This window comes from Gopherus flavomarginatus, chromosome 17 (assembly GCF_025201925.1).
Source record: "Gopherus flavomarginatus isolate rGopFla2 chromosome 17, rGopFla2.mat.asm, whole genome shotgun sequence".
NCBI classification, from domain to species: domain Eukaryota; kingdom Metazoa; phylum Chordata; order Testudines; family Testudinidae; genus Gopherus; species Gopherus flavomarginatus.
In genome coordinates this window covers 2,717,171-2,734,508 of record NC_066633.1, presented here as the reverse complement: position 1 = coordinate 2,734,508, position 17,338 = coordinate 2,717,171, and the positions used below count along the sequence as shown (strand labels likewise).

Below are 17,338 nucleotides of genomic sequence, written 5' to 3'. Positions count from 1 at the left end.
GCCGAGCCGCGCAGGGTCCCGCCGCCACCCCGGAGCGAGGGGCCCGAGGCCCTGGCCGGCTCTCCGGGGAGCCTGGCGGGTCGCGGGGCGGCGGGAAGGGGCGCAGGGGACTCGGACCCCGGGGTGCGCTCGGCAGCGGCCTGGCAGGCAGAGAGCGCCGGGCAGGGCCACGCCAGGGCTTGCCTCGCGGGGGACAGCGCGGCGTGGCCACAGGGCTGGGAGTGACCCGTGCCCGGGCAGTGCCCTGCAGGGAGCCGGCCCGTCCCAGCTCCAGGGGATCACTGGAGCCTCCTACCACCCGCTCCCGCTCTAACCCGGCTCGGATCGGAACGGCCCCAGCGCGACCCCTGCCAGGGCCGGGACTGGGGCAGCGCCGCGCCCCGCACTAGCCCCGGGCTCACTGGGAGCGCCGCGGGGGAGGTGAGTCCCGGCTCCAGGGGCTCTGCGGACTCAGAGCAAAGACCCGGCCCGGCCCGGCCCGGCCGCGCCCGGGGAACAGGCACAAAGGTCCCGCTAAGCCCACACGGCGCGCAGGGGCAGGTTGCGCTGCTTCGCGACCGGCCGGTTCTCCCCGCGGGTGGGTCTGGGCCTTGCCCAGCGCCGCGGGGCTCCCCTGCTGTTGGGGAGGGGCCGGCCGGGCTCTGCCCTCCTGGGTCACTGACTCTCTCCGGCTGCAGGAGGTTGCAACAGGCGGGTCCTGGCGGCCCAGGTCCGCGCCCCGGCCCCAGCAGGGTCTGGGATTTCCCTGCCCCGGGTCTGCAGCGTTCGCAGGGGGGAGCGCAGGGCTCCTAGGGGCCACAGGGTCTGCAGGAGACCAGCTGCCCGGGAGCCGGTCTCGGCTCCTCACCAGGGCAAAGCCCAGGGGCAGAACCACACATGGAAACCCGCCTCCGCACCCAGCCCAGGGCCCGACCCAGCGCAGTGCGGAGCGCCCTGAGCCGGCGCGAGAGGCCCTGGGGACGCGAGGGGTCCAGCACCGCCCCGGCTGAGCTCGGCTCCTGGCCGGCTCAGTGGGGCTCCCCACAGCCCCGGGACGCGGCGCCCCTCTGCTCCAGGAGCTGCCCTGCAGGGTCTGGCCGCCCCCCCCGCCCCGTGCGCAGCTAACGCGGACCAGACGCTGCCTTTGCTAACTCCGAACCAGCGGCACGATGGACAGACACCCGCCCGCGGCAGGATGGCCCTTCCTGCAGCCCCCGGACCAGGTCAGAGCCGGCCAGGCAGAAGCAGACTGAGCAATTGCTGCTCAAGGGGCCTCCATTCGTTTTTTATTATGTGCTGGGGGGGGGGTGTAATATATCCCTGCTCAGGGCCTATCCCCCCACTGCCCCCCCCCGTATTTAGCCAAGGGGACCGTGCTGCCCCCCCCCCAGCCAAGGCACTGAGAGCTGATTCTACATTTGACCATTTCTCTACAGCAGCAGTTTCTCAAACCTTTTCCAGATCAGGGATGGGCGTGCTGCTCCCTGAACTGTGCCAGGGAGATCCCAGGGACAGGTGCTGGTCCACAGACCCACCCCTGAGCAACACTGCTCTAAATAACAATATCTCCCCCTCCCCCCCGAAAAATCAAAGAGACGCTGAGCAGTTGAAGACCCTTCAGTAATGAGCTCAGAGCCTGGGTTTGAAAGTTAGCGGGAGCAGCCTGGGAGCAGCAGGCATTATTACATTAGGCCCTGTGCTCTAAGAAGATATACAAGAGCAGGGAAAAGAGGTGTCCTCTGAGCACTGCCAGGAGGCAGGCACCTAGGGAAGACACTCCTGGTATGTCCCAGAGACATGGGAAGGGGAGAGCACTTCCCCCTATTCGAGCACTTGTCTATGGCCACGGCCCACTGGAGCTCAGCAGCTGCCCTGGTGGTCACACACTGCCCTGAGGCCTCTCCCCTGCACTCGTGCCTGGGGAGGCCCAGCAGACGACTGACCCACAGCACAGGGCACCCCCAGGCTTCGCCAGGGCCTAGAGGAGAAGACTGGGCAGATAGGCTACAGGTTGGGTTTGAGATGGGGTTTGCTAAACTCCACCCACATGCCACCTCTACCCTGGGCGTGACACAGCCAAGAAGTTCCTGCGCTGTCAGCCAGGGGGTGGCGGGGGGGAGGCCTCACAGCGTTGTTCGCTGAGATGAAGGCTCAGCTTAGGGCCATGCGGAAGAGAGCAGAGCTAAGGTGGGGAGTGGGAGGGAAGGGTCCCTGCTGGTTTTCAGGGGTTTGTATTTAGCCACCCTCCTCTTTCTGGAAGCCAGGAGGCAGTGCCAGCCTCAGCCCTGGTAACAGCTACAGGAAAGAAGCCTTCGTGCAGTTTGCCTGCAGCTACCTTCAAGCGGGACATGGGTTTAACACAGCTTGGAAAGGGAGGAGGTGCTAATGTTTCCAAGCGTCTTCCCAGGCACCATAAACACAGGAAAAGCAGATGCGAGATGAACCTGCACACCCCAGTGGTAGCAGATGTCATCCACAGCCCAGGGTCTAGGAGATCCGGGACAGTCAAGGACTATGGGATGAACTGTAGTTCAATCACTGAAGCTGTAGAGGGGCCACAGCTGACCAGAATTCATCAGCCTCTTAAAAATCAGTGGAGCCTGTTCTCATTGTAGTTACTGGCTTCTCATTCCCCTGAAGGGCTGTAGAAATCCTTCTAAGGATCTATATGGACTTGATGGTAGGGAACCTTCACCTCCTTAGCCAGAGATGGGCCTTGGGCTGCTGGTTTTATGCTCCAGGAACAGCTCCATTTCTAGTTACTCAAATCTATCACCTGGTAATTGAATCTCACAGCTGTCAACTGCAGCAGCACTGAGGAAGAAGTGCAGCCTAGTGCTCAGTGAAGACTCATGAGCTCTGGTCTACCTCTGCCACCCACTTCACCCTGGGACCTCGGATGGGCAATTTAACCCAACCGTAAAATGGAGATGAGAATATCAGCCCAGACTTTACCAGGGAACTAGGATTAATCCATCAGTAAGGAATTCCAGGCTGTCCAGGGCTTTGAGATCCTCAGCTGGAAGGTGCTGGTGGATGCTATGTATAGTCGAACACTTGAATCCTTCGCTAGGGAAAATTAATGTCGATAATGATAGACACAACTAGAGGAGCATTGCACATGCCCTGCCTGCAGTAACTAATGCAGATGGTGACCTGACCCCCTTAGCTGATGGCAGTTACTCAATGCTAGGATTTAATTCATTGCTTCACTTAGTTTAGAGACACTTAATGAAACATTGCATGGCAGCGACATCAGAGCACAGCTAACTCCAGAACACGCTAATGTGCACTGTACATTTTCTACTGATCAAGTGGGTTTTGTTCTGTTAATGGAAGTTTTTTGCTTGCAGGCAGGTATGAACCCCACATATGAACACGCACCTGTTACATTCCATTTGAGAAAACAGGAATAAAGGCTTTACACAGCAGATCTGTGAAGGGTCCCTCCACACACACTATCCCACAATCCCCACACACACACACTGTCCCACCCTCCCACAAACACTTGCCCCTATACTCACACACACTATCCCACCCCCTCACACACACAAACTATTCCACCCCCCCACACTCACTCTCTCTCACCTACCCACCCACATTCCCACTCTCCTCACATATACACAAGAGGCCTAATAATAATGTCACAGCTAAACCCCTCTGCAGCAGTCACACTGTATGTGATGGCCAGCACTGATGTTACAAAGGAAGCACATCACAGGGTTATACGAGTGTCTGCACACGCAGCACAGGCCTGAGCAAACTGCAAGTCCCTGCACAAATCCCAGCGCACGCTCAGCGTTCTGTCTTGCTCCCACACAACTGGTGCAGCGCAGGGGTTATCTTCCCACCTGTAGCTCGGTGCATTACATCCCCTGAGTGGGCCCTGTCTGGGCTATATCAGACCAGTGTGATACACACTTCATCTTCAGTGTGCAGAGCATTAACTAGTGCCACTGGGCCAAATCCAGCCCTGACTTACACTCCTCAGGAAACCCTCCATAGCAACAAGGTTGCACAGCATGTGACTCAGGAGAGACACTGGCCCATTGCAAACACAATTGCTCTGCTACCGTTGCTCCAAAAATTCACCCCTCAAGAGCAGTGCAGGACCCTGCTGCCTAGCACCTGAACGAGAAAAGCTATTGCCTTTGGGTAGCATTTCAGTAAGAGGGGTTGATACCTGGCCCTGACAAACTGATTCTAAGTCAAGGAGCAGATCTGAACACACCGGCAGCATGACACATGGCTCCAGGAGTGGACAGCATTCAGATACCCTCAAACAAGGCAGAACTCCCCAGTCACCCCTGCCAGGGCCCAATTCTGCTCCATCCATGTCAATGGGAACATGATCCTCACAGCCTGTGGAAGCCGGTGGAGTTGCATGAATGTGCAGAAGGGCTGGCTTTGGCCTCAAGAGCACAGGAAGGTTTGCAGAGCTCACAGCTTATGCTCCAATACATCTGTTAGCCTATAAGGTGCCACAGTACTCTCTTGCTTTTTACAGATCCAGACTAACACAGCAACCCCCCTGAAGCCTGAGGCTTGTGATCCATCTCAGGTGCACCTCTTCCCTGCCCATAGCTTCCGGAAGGAGGGTCTGGACTAGGTCTGAGTTTCTGGAGCCCAGAGTGAAATTGCAGGGGTGTGAATCTCGTGGGAACAAAAGCCATTAGCCAGCCCCCTGCAAGCAAAACTCCTGTCGCTCCTCACAAAGTTCTGCTGGGGCCCAGCGCACTTGGGTCTCTGCCCCTCTGATAGATGATGGTCTCCTCCTAAGGTAGCAGCCTCAGCCTTCCGCACACGGCAGGGAGAGGGGCACTGCCCAAGCAGAGGGTTCCAGCTCCCTGAGCTTTCACCATCGGGGTGGAAGTTGCACTCCCAGTGAGATGTGCGACGAACAGGAAATAGACTCCAGCGGGATAGGATCACTTCGTTCAAACACACCATTAAAAGAGCCTTGTCTCTAATAATAGCTGCAAGTCAGCCCTCAGTGCAGAACAACAGTGCTTTGGCTATTGTTAGAGGAAGGAAAACTCCCCTTAAAAGCTCAGTAGCCCCGTCATTCACTATCACGTTCCTCCCGAGGATCTCAGGGAAGTAACTGGGTGACTGAAGAGCAGGGCAGGGGGTGGGGCTGTACCAAGGAATTGTTCTCGTAAAGACTAGACTAGAAGAGGCAATCACAGCCTCAAGTTTGGTGGGGAAAATGCTCCAAAATGGCAGGGACTGAAAGCAACAGGGAGCCAAAGAGTGTTGCTGTCTCCTGCATATATTGCACCCTAACCAAGAGCCCGAGGGCCAGGGGGAAATCAGGCGGTATCCTGCTGAAGGGAAGGATTTCTATTATGCTAGGCAGTCAGCTGACCAGTAATGGGGCCATAGGCTCCTCCACTCTAGTGCTCTGGCCTTAAGTTGGCCTGGGGAATAAAAGCTGGAACCAGATGATGGTTCTCTGGTGCCCTCGGTTCAAATCCACAGTGGAAATACACATCTGGTGCTAAGTGGTGGCAGTCTGAGCTGGAAAGTCCAGGGAGGATCCCCCACCCATGCCTGTAACACCTTGAAGCACGCTGGCAGAGCAGAGCCGTGTGTGATAATGGGACTGTGACTTTAAGGCCTAAGCTTCCCAGACAGACAGCCTGGGCAGGGTGCTAGGAAGCTCTTGTTATGCACAACCAGCTGGACCCAGTCAGAAAAAGCAGATCGCTGTTGTGTCCCTTAAGCACCGAGTTCTTGAAGACCACATCTGGCAAGCGTGCCCTGCCACTCCCCGGCTGTCCTAGTCCCACAGATGGCTCGGCCTGAGGGATCTTCCCTGGGTCAGTTGCTCTCAGAACAGAGGAGTTTCAACTCTTTAACCTCTTCCCCTTGTTCTCCAGCCTCAGAGGCTATTGCAGGCTCTGTTTGTACCTTCCTCTCTCCTCCACCCTAGAGATGACACCACTGAGAAGGCAGCAGGAAGGACGTTTGCCCCCCTACCTCACAAGCAACCCCAACATCCAGTCACACCCATCTGTGTCCAGCTCTCTCAAAACCAGTTCAGTGGTTTACCCCCACACCTCCCACTGGGAGGCTGTTGCAGAATCTCACCCCTCTGAGGGTTAGAAACCGCCTGTTAATTTCCAGCCTGAATTCATGGCCAGTTTATCTGCATTTGTTCTTGTGCCAACCCTGTCCTTTAGCTTCAATAGCTCTTCATGCTCCCTGGTGTTTACCCCTAACGTATTTATCGAGCACCATCAGCTCCCCTCCAAGCTGTTTTGGTTGTGAGGAAAGTGTGGGAAACAATTGTACTAAAGTAAAGAAGTGGGTCAAGCCTCAGCATTCCCTGGAGGTGGCTTGGGCCAGGTGTGGAGACCAGCAGCTCTCCTGGGCCCGTTACCCCAAATTCTCTGGGACTGAGGCAGCACCAATCCTTAAACAAGTGAACCACGTGGAGGAGGGGGGGAGGGTCCAGCACTTATGGGAAGCAGCAAGGTGGGTGCTGTACAATGGCACAAGCCATCCCAGCTCCACACTGCAGGGCCTGGGCCAAGTGCTGGTGGGAATTCACAATAGCAACCGATTCCAAAGCTTTTATTCCATTAACTGGAAACCGAAAGACACACAGCTTAAGCCTCCCTTCCCAAGGCACCACCATAGCCTCCCTCGCAGCCCAGACAGCAAACGTCCAGAGTTTGCTTGGGCGTTGGTCCCTGTCTGGGGGCTGAGCTGGTGCGACATTGCGCACTGGGCGCTGCAGAGTCCTGGCCAGCCCCAAGAGGAGGCGGCTCAGCCTGTTTCACCCCCATGCAGTAGCCAAGACAGCGCTGGAGGATTTTAAAAGTGCAATGATTGAAATGACCTTGATTATTCCTGCTGTGAAATACTCACTCAGAAGGCAGCTCTCTGCTCAGCAGGCAGGGCGAGTCAGCGCTCTTGTTAGCACCTCCAAAGTGAAACTCCAGATCACCGAGCCTCGGCTTTAATTGTTCAGTTGGACTGTCCCACGCGGCCGGGGATGGGGCTGATTTACAGGCCCTCTCTCTGTTGCGTGAGTATTTAAACATGCAGACACACACACTGTCTTGTGCGGGATGCCCAGCCAATCTCCTCCCCGCTGGGGGCTAGGCTCCGGGAAGACAAGTCCAAACTAGTTGCCTCATTGGCTTCTGTGGCCACGTGACTGCGCTAAAAAATAATTAAGATACAAACCCCTGCTCATAAACTAGCATCAGAAAGTGACGACGTGGAGATAAGTGGGACCTTTGCCATAGATAAAGCAAGAGGGAGAAGAACCGTTCAAAGGGAGGGATGGGATGGACACGCTCTAGCCAGGGAGGGGAGAAGGAGCTCATTAAAACACAAGGGAGGGAATGGAACCAGGCGGATTTACAGCCCCGCTCAAGCAGGGGGTGGGGCTTTTTGGTCCCCTCTCCTGCCCCGAGATATAAAAGAATGGGGGATTGTGCACCCACCCTTCCCATACAGGCCAAGCACAACTCAGGGGCCACTGGGAAAAGACTCCCTCCTCTCCATCGGGCAGTGCCCTGGTACTGGGCTTAGAAACCTGGGACTAGGATTCAGGGACTTTTGCCACTAAGGTCACCAGTCCAAGCCAGTCTGGATTGGGGGACTCAAGGGCTCCAGAGCTTAACGAAGCACTTCACAGCTCATCATCCAAAGTCATAAGAACAGCCACAGTGGGTCCATCTAGCCCAGTATCCTGTCTCCCAACAGTGGCCCAGAGGGAATGAACAGAACAGGACAATTATTGAGTGACCCATCTCTTGTCATCCAGTCCCAGCATCTGGCAAACAGAGGCTAGGGCCATCCAGAGCTTGGGGTTCCTTCCCTGACCATCTTGGCTAGTTGCCCCTGATGGACCTATCCTGCATGAACTTATCTACTTCTCTAATGAACGCAGTTAGACTTTTGGCCTTCACAGCAGCCCCTGGCAATGAGTTCCACAGGTTGACTGTGCATTCTGTGAAGAAATACTTCCTTTTGTTAGTTTTAAACCTACTATTAATTTCATCGGGTGACCCACTGGTTCTTGGGAAGGGGTAAATAACACTTCCCTAGTCACTTTCACTGCACCATTCATAACTGTAGGGACCACTAGCATATCCTTCCTTAGTTGTCCCTCCTCTAAGATGAACAGTCCCAGTCTTTTTAATCTCTGCGTATGGAAGCTGTTCCAGACCCTTAATCACTATTGTTGCCCTTCTCTACTTTTTCCAATTCTAATATATCTTTTTTGAGATGGGGTGACCAGAACTGCCTGCAGTATTCAAGGTGTGGGTATGGCTTTATACAGTGGCATTATGATATTTTCTGTCTTATTATCTATCCCTTTCCTAGTGGCTCCTAACATTCTGTTCACTTCTCTGACTGTTACTGCACACGGAGCAGATGTTTTCAGAGAATTATTCACAATGACGCCAAGATCTTTCTTGATCAGTAACAGCTACTTTAGACCCCATCATTTTGTGTGTATAATTGGGATTATGTTTTCCAGTGTGCATTACTTTGCATGTATCAGCATTGAATTCATCTGCCATTTCATTGCCCTCAGCCACACAGTTTAGTGAGATCCTTTTATGACTCTTTGCAATGAGCTTTAGACTTAACTATCTTGAGTGTCATCTACCAACTTTGCCATCTCACTGTTTACTCCTTTTTTCCAGATCATTTATAAATCTGATGAACAGCACAGGTCCCAGTACAGACCCCTACGAGACATCATTTACCTCTTTCCATTGTGAAAACTGACCATTTATTTCTTCCCTTTGTTTCTCATCCTTTGACTAGTTCCTGATCCTTCCCTCTTATCCCATGACTGTTTACTTTGCTTAAGAGCGTTTGGTGAGGGACCTTGTCACAATCTTTCTGAAAGTCCAAGTTCACTAGATCCACTGGATCCCTCTTGTCCTCATGGCTGTTGACCCCTCTCAAAGAACTCTAATAGATCGGTGAGGCATGGTTTCCTGCCCAAAAGCCATGTTGACTTTTTCCCAGCACAAAGCCAGACTGCAGCAGTCATCACCGAAAATCCCCTGGGGCTATGTGCACTGAGTTGGTGGAACTCAGGCTAGTTTATGAGGGCTGGTTCTTAGGTAACTGAACTCAGCAGAAAAGCCAAGAAATGGATGTGCTGTAGCTCCCCTCCCGCCTGAGGCGATCCAATCACGCCAGCACTGAGGCATGCTGGGGAGGTAGCACTGGGGAAAGCACGCCTTGACACAGACGGTGCTGTTGCTGCCCTGTGCCCAGAGAGAGGACTCAGACTCCCAACCCATCATTCTGGCTCCATTTCGATTCACACACGGATTGTAGCTGGTTGAAATGGGCAGCTTTTCCCTGCGGTCACTGAAAGCTATTAATAGACATATTTGTGTCGAGAACTGGAGAAATCCAGGGCAGACAGCTGCTTGGATTCCCAGAAACACTCTCTTCCCCTTTTATTATTAGGCACAAAGTTCCCGAGGAGACACAGGACTCAGAGCAGCACCATAACCAGGTTCTAGACTGCTCCTCGGCTCTGTCTCTTCAGCTGAATGGCTTCCCTTTAAGTCAGACACAGGGCCAAGCTAGGACATTCGTTGTCACATTATGTCCCTCCTCCAGGCCACCAGGGATATTTTATTATAACACAAGCACCTGGTGTCTGATGAACCCATGTGAAATAGACTCAGATACTGAGACCCCCAGTTGCTAAATCCTAGTGCAAAGAACACATAAAGCAGTTAAAGTATTTCATTTAAAGCGTATTTGAATGGAAATAGGTTTTTTAAATTTAGATTGAAATATAACCTTGCAATGTTTGCAGTCAAACATTACAGCATTGTGCTTGTGCATAAAAGCCAGAAAGTGAACCTGACTGGGGTATTTTCACTCTCCAGTCATGGAAGTTTGAGGTGGCAAAAGGCCATTTGATAAAGAACAAATGTTAGAGAAAGTGCTGTCTGCGTGTTACTGACTGGAAATTAAAATCCTTGCGCAGCATGGAGCCTGCTTTAGGACCCCGCAATCTGCCCCATACCATGACATACCCTAAAACGAGCGCATTGCAGGAAAACTTACCTTAAGTGGCCTAAGGGACATGTACAAAGGTTTGCTGTGGGACCATGAAGTCTCTTTGTAATGGGCCTAGAGTGACCAGAGAGCGAGTGTGAAATATTGGGCTGGGGGTGAGGGGTAATAGGCACCTATACAAAACAAAGCCCTGCATAGTGGGACTGTTCCTAGCAATCCAGGACAGCAGATCATCCTGAACAGATCTGCACCCAGGAGGCCTGACTAAACACGTCAAACTCTTTGGCACATCGGACGCAAGAGTGAGGACTGGCCTCAGTTCTGCAGACAATTCCGGAGATGGAGATCTTTACCCACCTACGTTGAAGAGTCAGTGGGCTTTGTGCAGAGCTGAGAGCTAGGAGGCAAAGAGAACAAATAGCTAGAGAGAGAGATGGCATCCAGCGAGTACGTTGGCGAGACTCGGGCAGGGCTCCACTTGGGAGCAGTCACCCACACAAAAAGCCCCACTGAATTCAGTAGGGCTGCAGAGGCCAGTGGGTGCTCATCTGTGGGATACGCTCTAGCAAAGGTTTGCTAACAATGCCCAGGCATTGCCCAGGACAGACGCATTTCGCAGCGACATCAAGTTACCCGGAGTTCAGATTTGACCAGGCTTTTTAACATTTCCTTCGCAGGAAAGTGTCCAAGTTAGAGAGTTGTTCACAACACACAGACCCAAGCGTAAACGCCCAGCAGAAGTGCCACACTGATTATAGAACAAGGCAGATCATGCTGTGCTGTCCAGAACCAGGCACCAGAGAAAGCTCCAGTGGAGGTCGCTCTAGTCCCACATGCTTATTACCTGAGTTCTAACCCCCCGCCTGGGTGTGTCTCTCAGCCTCAGGACACGAGAAAAGGCTGCTGGATCTGTCCTCTCTGAAAGCCACACAGTTGCAGGTGGCTCCATCAGCCATATCAGAAGAAATGAGCAAGAGGAGAGAGGATTTTATACTGCTGCTAGGAAAACAGGCCAAGAGTCAGGGTTTGAGCTTCAGAGGAGCCAGTGTCGCAGAGGCATGATTAGCCATAATTAATATCTTTGGGGAATTAAGGGGGGGATGACTGCTCATGTTAGCAGTTAAATATCAATTTGGTCTCAGCATAGTTAAAAATAAGATTTCTCCTGCTACTAATGTTCCCCACCGTTGCAAAGGAAGCTGCTTGCTCGCCTGGAGGGGAAATAAGCCTGCAGTGGTTGTTTACATGGTAAGAATGAGAGCACGGAGAGGAGGGGCATGTACACTGGTGCAGTGGCCGTTGTGTATGCATCACAGAGCTGAGCCCAGTGCCCAGCACCGCCAGTAACCTTATCCCATGTTTCACAGTACTGTGGGGTTTATGATAAAGCCCCAGCTCCTGGAGTCAAGTGATAGTATCAGACTCTTAGTTTTCATTTGTACAATGTTTCTAATTCCTCCTGTTAGTGGAGAAAAGCTCAAAAACATGATCTGAAGGTGCCCAACAGTTGAAAAACCAGAAGGCAAATGAAAACCTACTTTTTTTTAAAAAAAAAGCTCATGATTTTTTAATTGATCAGTTGACTCATGAATTGCAAATATTTGGGGTTGGTGCTATGGATAGGGGCAGCTGGGAGAGTGGACAGTGGCTTTGGCTGGTCAGAGGAGGGGAGGAAGATAGCTGTGCAGTTAGGGGCTGCATGGAGAGGGCTGGAACCAGGAGTGCTCTGCCTTGAAAGCCAGAGCGGCTGGGCACTGATTGGGCCAGGGCTAACTTTAATGGGGATTGATAAAAGTTCAGCTCTTAGCCAGTGTTTTTTCCCTTAAGATCTCCAAGCTCTTTACCCAGGGGGCGGGTTCAGTATCATTACTCCCATTTTACAGGTGGAGAAACTAAGTCAGGGCTGCTGCAAAACAAAGACAATGACAGTGGGATCCTGGCACCTCACAAAGGGACGGAGGGTTAGTTAGTGTCTGTAAACACCAAGCAGGGCCTGGGAAAGCAGCCCCTGTGTCTAGGAAACAGAGAAAACAGCCCTTCCTCAGCTGCCCCACTCTGGAAGGCAAGAGGCCAGAACCTTCCAGCCCTGTGGGATGAGACCCTTACAACTCCAGGTCTTGAATACTTGTGGACTGCCTGGATCTTACCCTCCCCCAGCCGAGAGCTGCCTTGCTCCATTCCTGGACTCCTTCCAGAGCTGGCTCAGGTCAGAGAGCCCAGCTACCGAGCCCTTCTGCAGCCCAGCCCTGTGGCCCTGCTGAGGCTCTGTCTAGCTTAGGGCAGGCAGATGGAGTCAGGGGAGGGATTCCTCGGCATTCTGTTTTGTGAAATGTTGGCTTCCCTAGTCCACTGGGTCTGGGGCCGACAAGGACCCTCACAAGGGGCTACAGTTCAGCAAAAAGCCAACTGCAGCCCCTGCCCTGCAGCCCAGGGCTCTGGGGTTGGCATTGTAGACTGCTAGCTCCTGTGGGCAGGGCCCGCACCTCTGAGCGCGCTCTGGAGCTCCACCAGCAAGAGGAGTCCTGCCTAGATATAGGGACCCCAGCCCCGGGCGCAACAGAAAGCCAAGAGAGGCTGCACTGACAAGGCCCTGGCTCTGCAGGCCTGGTTGTTTTTTCCTTGCTGTGCAGCTGAAGTGAAGAGAAAGCTAATGAAAACACAGCTCTGGAAGAAGAGACAGGCTCTGGAAAGGCAGCTTCCGCCACGATCCCAAGCAGTTATCAGCCGAATGCCAGATGTTCCAATGCGATGCCAATGTCATGGAAAATAAATCTTTGGCAGGTTCAAGGTCTTGGCCGGGCTGGGTATACAGCGACTCAGCTGCTCAACACAAAACACAGGCAGGGAAGGCTTCTTCGCAGAGTGTCCACTTCCTCCCGCCGGGCATTGTTCCCCCGGGATGCCCCGACCACACACTGCTCACTTGCTATTTTTGCAGCTAGGTGTTTTCAGGGGTAAATACGTCCTCGCTGGCCTTGGGCATTTGCGCTGGAACAGGCTCTTGCCAAGGACTTGACCTGACTTCTAGAATTAGCAAGTACCCCAGGATCATTCTGAGTTCACGGCATTCAGCCACCCCACGCCAGGCTGCCATCTCAGCAGGTCTCCCACATGGGGCTGGCATGGGACTGGGAGACCGGCCGAAAGGGCCCAGCATGTGGCCCCCAGTGGCGTTGGACGCACAGAGCTGACAGTGGTCTTGGGGTCAGCAGGGGGTGCCCTCCTCTGGCCTCGGCAGCCCTTGAAGAACCAGTGCCCCAGCCTGGGGACGGCCTAACAGAGGGGAGTGCCAGGACCCTTCACCAATGAGGGGTAATACAGACTTGCGGCTTGTACGGGCATCCCTGTGCACTAGGGACATGGACTAAGAGCAGCACATGGCTCCCGACCCCAGGAACAGATCGCTCCGGGGCTGGGCACACAGAACAGAGGGCAATGGCTCTAGGGTGCCAGCCCTGGGCTGTCGGGACCATGCAGCTCATGACTCCCAGGGCAAACACAGACCCCTGGGAGCTCCTTACAGCCACAGAGAACAGCCACAGCATCACCTCCACAGCCTGAGTTCAACCTCCTTCCCCAACTCTGGGCCACTCGCCTCTCTGGCCTGGCTGCCAGACCCAGAGCCGACGCTGGCTACTAGCGCTTGGCCATTTGCAGCCACAAGCTCCCTGCAGGCTACAGCAGCCCCAGGTGCACCGTCCCCATTAGGACACCCTAAAGAACTCCACCCGAGAGCTCCCAGGAGCTGCTGCACCCTTGGGGACAAGTCATTTGCATTTGGAGTCCTCCAGCAATGCAGCCTGCTGTCCCCGTGGCAGCCCCAAGCTCTGCCCCCACGCGGGCTGGCAGAGAGTGTGCAGTTATCAGACTGAAGCCCAGGAAAGGCAAGGATGGGCCAGGTCCCTTTAACACTGACCCTGCATGGGCAGGGTTAGCAGGAGACAGAGAGTGGGGGAGCCCGGGGCAGGGGGAACAAGGAGGCCAAGCACTGGCAGTGGGAGGTTTTGGGGGCAGAGTCTCTGCTAACCAACCTCTCTCTACCCAGGTGGGAGCTGAGCGTATTACCAGGTTGAACATGCCAGCAGCTGGCCTCAGTTCCACCACAGCCCTATGGAAAGGGATTGGAAGGGGTGGAGGCTGCTTGGTTTCCTCTCAGCAGCAGCCCTCTGAGCTCCATCCCATTTGCCAGGGGGAAGGGGGATGCTAGAGAGGTAGGATGGGGCAGGGTTAGGGTCCCTTAGTCGCTCTCTGTCTGCACTCTCTGTCTGGGCCATGAGGGTAACTGCTCTGCCCTGTCACGCAGCAGATGTGTGGATAAACACAGTAACCACCTTGAGGTGCTCACATACCACGCTGAAAGGGGCCGGAGAACCACCTTAGCTAGCTACCATCTCTGTCCTCCTGCCCGAGAACCCGCAGATACAGGCTCCAAACACAGCTCGTCTTCTCCACATGGCTCAGGCACTCAATACGCATCTTTAGGTGCCCAAACACCTGACCCTTGGTTCTGGCAGTGCTTGTCCTAGCCTCACTCCTCCTCTGGCTGTGAACAGCCTGTGGCCCTGCTGCAGACAGCCTCAAAACCAGATGTAACTTTGTCCTTTAATCCTAACACTCAGTGGAGCTTCCAACAGAAAAGGTCAGCCATGCCAGCTTCTTCCTGCTGGGCTGGGGACCCTGGGTGGGAGAACACACCTCCACCTCTCCATGGAAGGCTGGGGGATGCTGCTGGGTGTTTCTGAGCAGTCAGTGGCAGGACAGGCCTGCTAGAACATGGTCTCCCTGCTGGGTGTGTAGCCTTGATGCTAAGCAAAGCATATCTCCTTCTTGGACTTTATCTCCATCCACTAGTTATTCTCCAGCAGGGCCAGGCCTCTTGCCTCTGCCACGTTCCTGGAGCGTGCCTTCAGCAGGTGTGGCCGACACTACTGTTTGCCAGTTATCTCTGCCTCTACTGTCAGACCCCCAAAGTCCCTGACTCCCGGGCCCTCTGCTGATAATACATGTGCTGCAATAACTTCGCTGATAGCACTCCAGATGACATAACCTTGTTCCTCACATTCTTCCAATGCCACGCAAGCCTTCCGCTCTGGGGCTGCAGATAGGGCCCTCCGCATCTCTCCGCTTGCAGATGGTGCTCAGACAGTGCTCAGAACTGCTGGTGGTCTTCTCCCCGGAGGAGCTCGGACATATCAGTCACATAGTTCTGCATAATTGGGATTTGGATGCAGCCTCACTTTGTGTGTCCTCTTGGCAGTTGCCAACAACATGAAGCACTCCTAGGTCACACTGATGGCCTTTTGTTTACTACTCCTGCTTATGTGTCTCATTTTCTTCAAGGATAAAAGCTCTTTATAGGAATCTTTGTGATGAGCTTGGCGGAGGAAAAGGTTTCTCTCCAGCATTCTGTTCCTCTGTCACAGCTGATTAGCTGGGTCCCAATACGCAGCAAGTGGATGGCGCATTGCAATTCAGACTCTGGTCAAGGGGTAGCGGGAGTCATGAGCAGTGGCTCTTTCAGTTCAGTGACACACCTGCCACACCAGGCAGGCCCTAGGCAGAATGGCACAGAGACCCACAGCTCCCCAGCAAACAGGAGTAGCGCTGGGGTGTGCGCCAGGGACAGGCAGGGCCCCACCGCACGCAAGCTGGTTACCTGTGGGTAACGGGACACGCTGTTCAGCATTACTGCTCACTGCCAGGGGTGGCGCCATGGTCCCTGCCCCAGGGAGCTTACAAACGAACAGTAACCAAGGGGTAGTTGAAGGGGCCCAGCCTGGAAGGAAAGCGGCCCAGGAGGGAGCTGAGCACATCAGTGCACTGCAATGCTTTGCCATCAGAATGCTGGCTTTGAGTCAGAGCTACAGACTTCCCCCCACGTGCTGCCAGCTTTGCCACACACAATTGGCTGCTTTTGTCAGATGGCAATCGGCCTGAAGCCGAGAAGCAACTCCATGGGTATCGGCTCAGCTGACCCTCGGCCTGAAGACCGGTCTCTAATGTCTTGTGCTGCAGATGTGCCCTGGGCCTGCAAGATCGAGAGAGATTTTTTCTGCCTCCTGCACCAGTGGGCGCAATAAAGATCTTGCCGTGAGGATTCCGTCGCTGCTCAAGGCAGAGTGGCACCCAGCTCATGCTCCCAGCCCTGTGCGCGTTCTGCGGGACGGCAAGGAGACTGCATTTGTGATTGGCCTCCCACGTGCCCTGGTATAAACCAGGAGCAAACGTGTGCGCACTGATGGGGCTCTTGGAATAGGGTGGAATCTCTAGGGTTTGCTCATTGCCTTAGTGGACAGAAATTGCTTTAGTTTGTCTCTCTCCAGGTATCAGTCTGGCCCCATTGCTGCAGAATCTCAGCTAACTCACCTGCCAAATAAATCTGCCGTGGATCAGCCCTGAGCTCCCACTGCAGGAGGGAACAGGCACCTTTCCGGTGGTCACCTTTGACCCTAGGACACCCCTGACTGCAGCTTCTGAGAGCAACCCCCAGAGCAACCCACCAAACCACAAAGGCAGAGGGAGCTACTGGCCAAGGCAGTGTCGGCCCAAGAAGGGGGACAGAGCAATGATGCAACAGAACACTGCTGACACCAGTAAGTGATGAGCAAGGGAAGAGCGCCGGCCCTTTACATGTATTCTCTCCCCTCCTCCAAGATCCCAGAGACTCTATGGAACAGATCCTACACCAGGAGGGCAGGGAAGAGCCACAAGGATGCTGGAAGGCTTTGGAAGGAAGAGCCTGTTAGGAATCATTAATGCTCTGGAAACTAAACCCTGGGGATGTGGTTGCTGAATGTGATAAAGACAGACAGGGTAAGGGGCATTAGAAATGAGGGGGCCAGGAAGCACAGAGCTCTGCCCCAGCCGAACGTGCCCCTTTACAGACCCATGGCATTACGCAGGCACCAGTCGCTGATCGGAGAGATCAGCCCGGGAACGGATCTGACTGGCCAGAACCTGCCCCTCGTGTGCTGACCACCGCACTCTGGCGATGTGCTAGATGTGCTGAGCTAGCATTTCTAAAGGAGCCGGAGGGCAGTGGGTGCCCAGATGCAATGAGACATGTGCTCCTGTCACCCTGCAGCTGCTTGGGGAATCTCAGCCATCGAGTCCACAAGGCGCAGGATAGCACCCCCAGCACCCTTCCAACCTTACAAATGCTAGCAGCAGCCTGACCCAGGCAAGTCGGGCTGATTCCCCTGGGACAAACCGGCCCAGGGACGGAGGGGACGGCACAGGTCCCCTGCTCCTGTGGGTGCTGGGACGTAGATGTTTGGTCTTTAGCTCAGGTTTACTCCTGTACTCTCTCGGGTTAGAATGCATTGGCCAGCTGGGGCTT

At 54.3% G+C, this 17,338-nt stretch overlaps 1 protein-coding gene across 1 annotated transcript in view; it reads right to left on the bottom strand.

Annotated features, from left to right (window-relative positions):
- Nucleotides 1-17,338, bottom strand: part of NR6A1 (nuclear receptor subfamily 6 group A member 1) — a 418,534-nt gene that overhangs the window by 190,154 nt on the left and 211,042 nt on the right. The window lies entirely within an intron of this gene.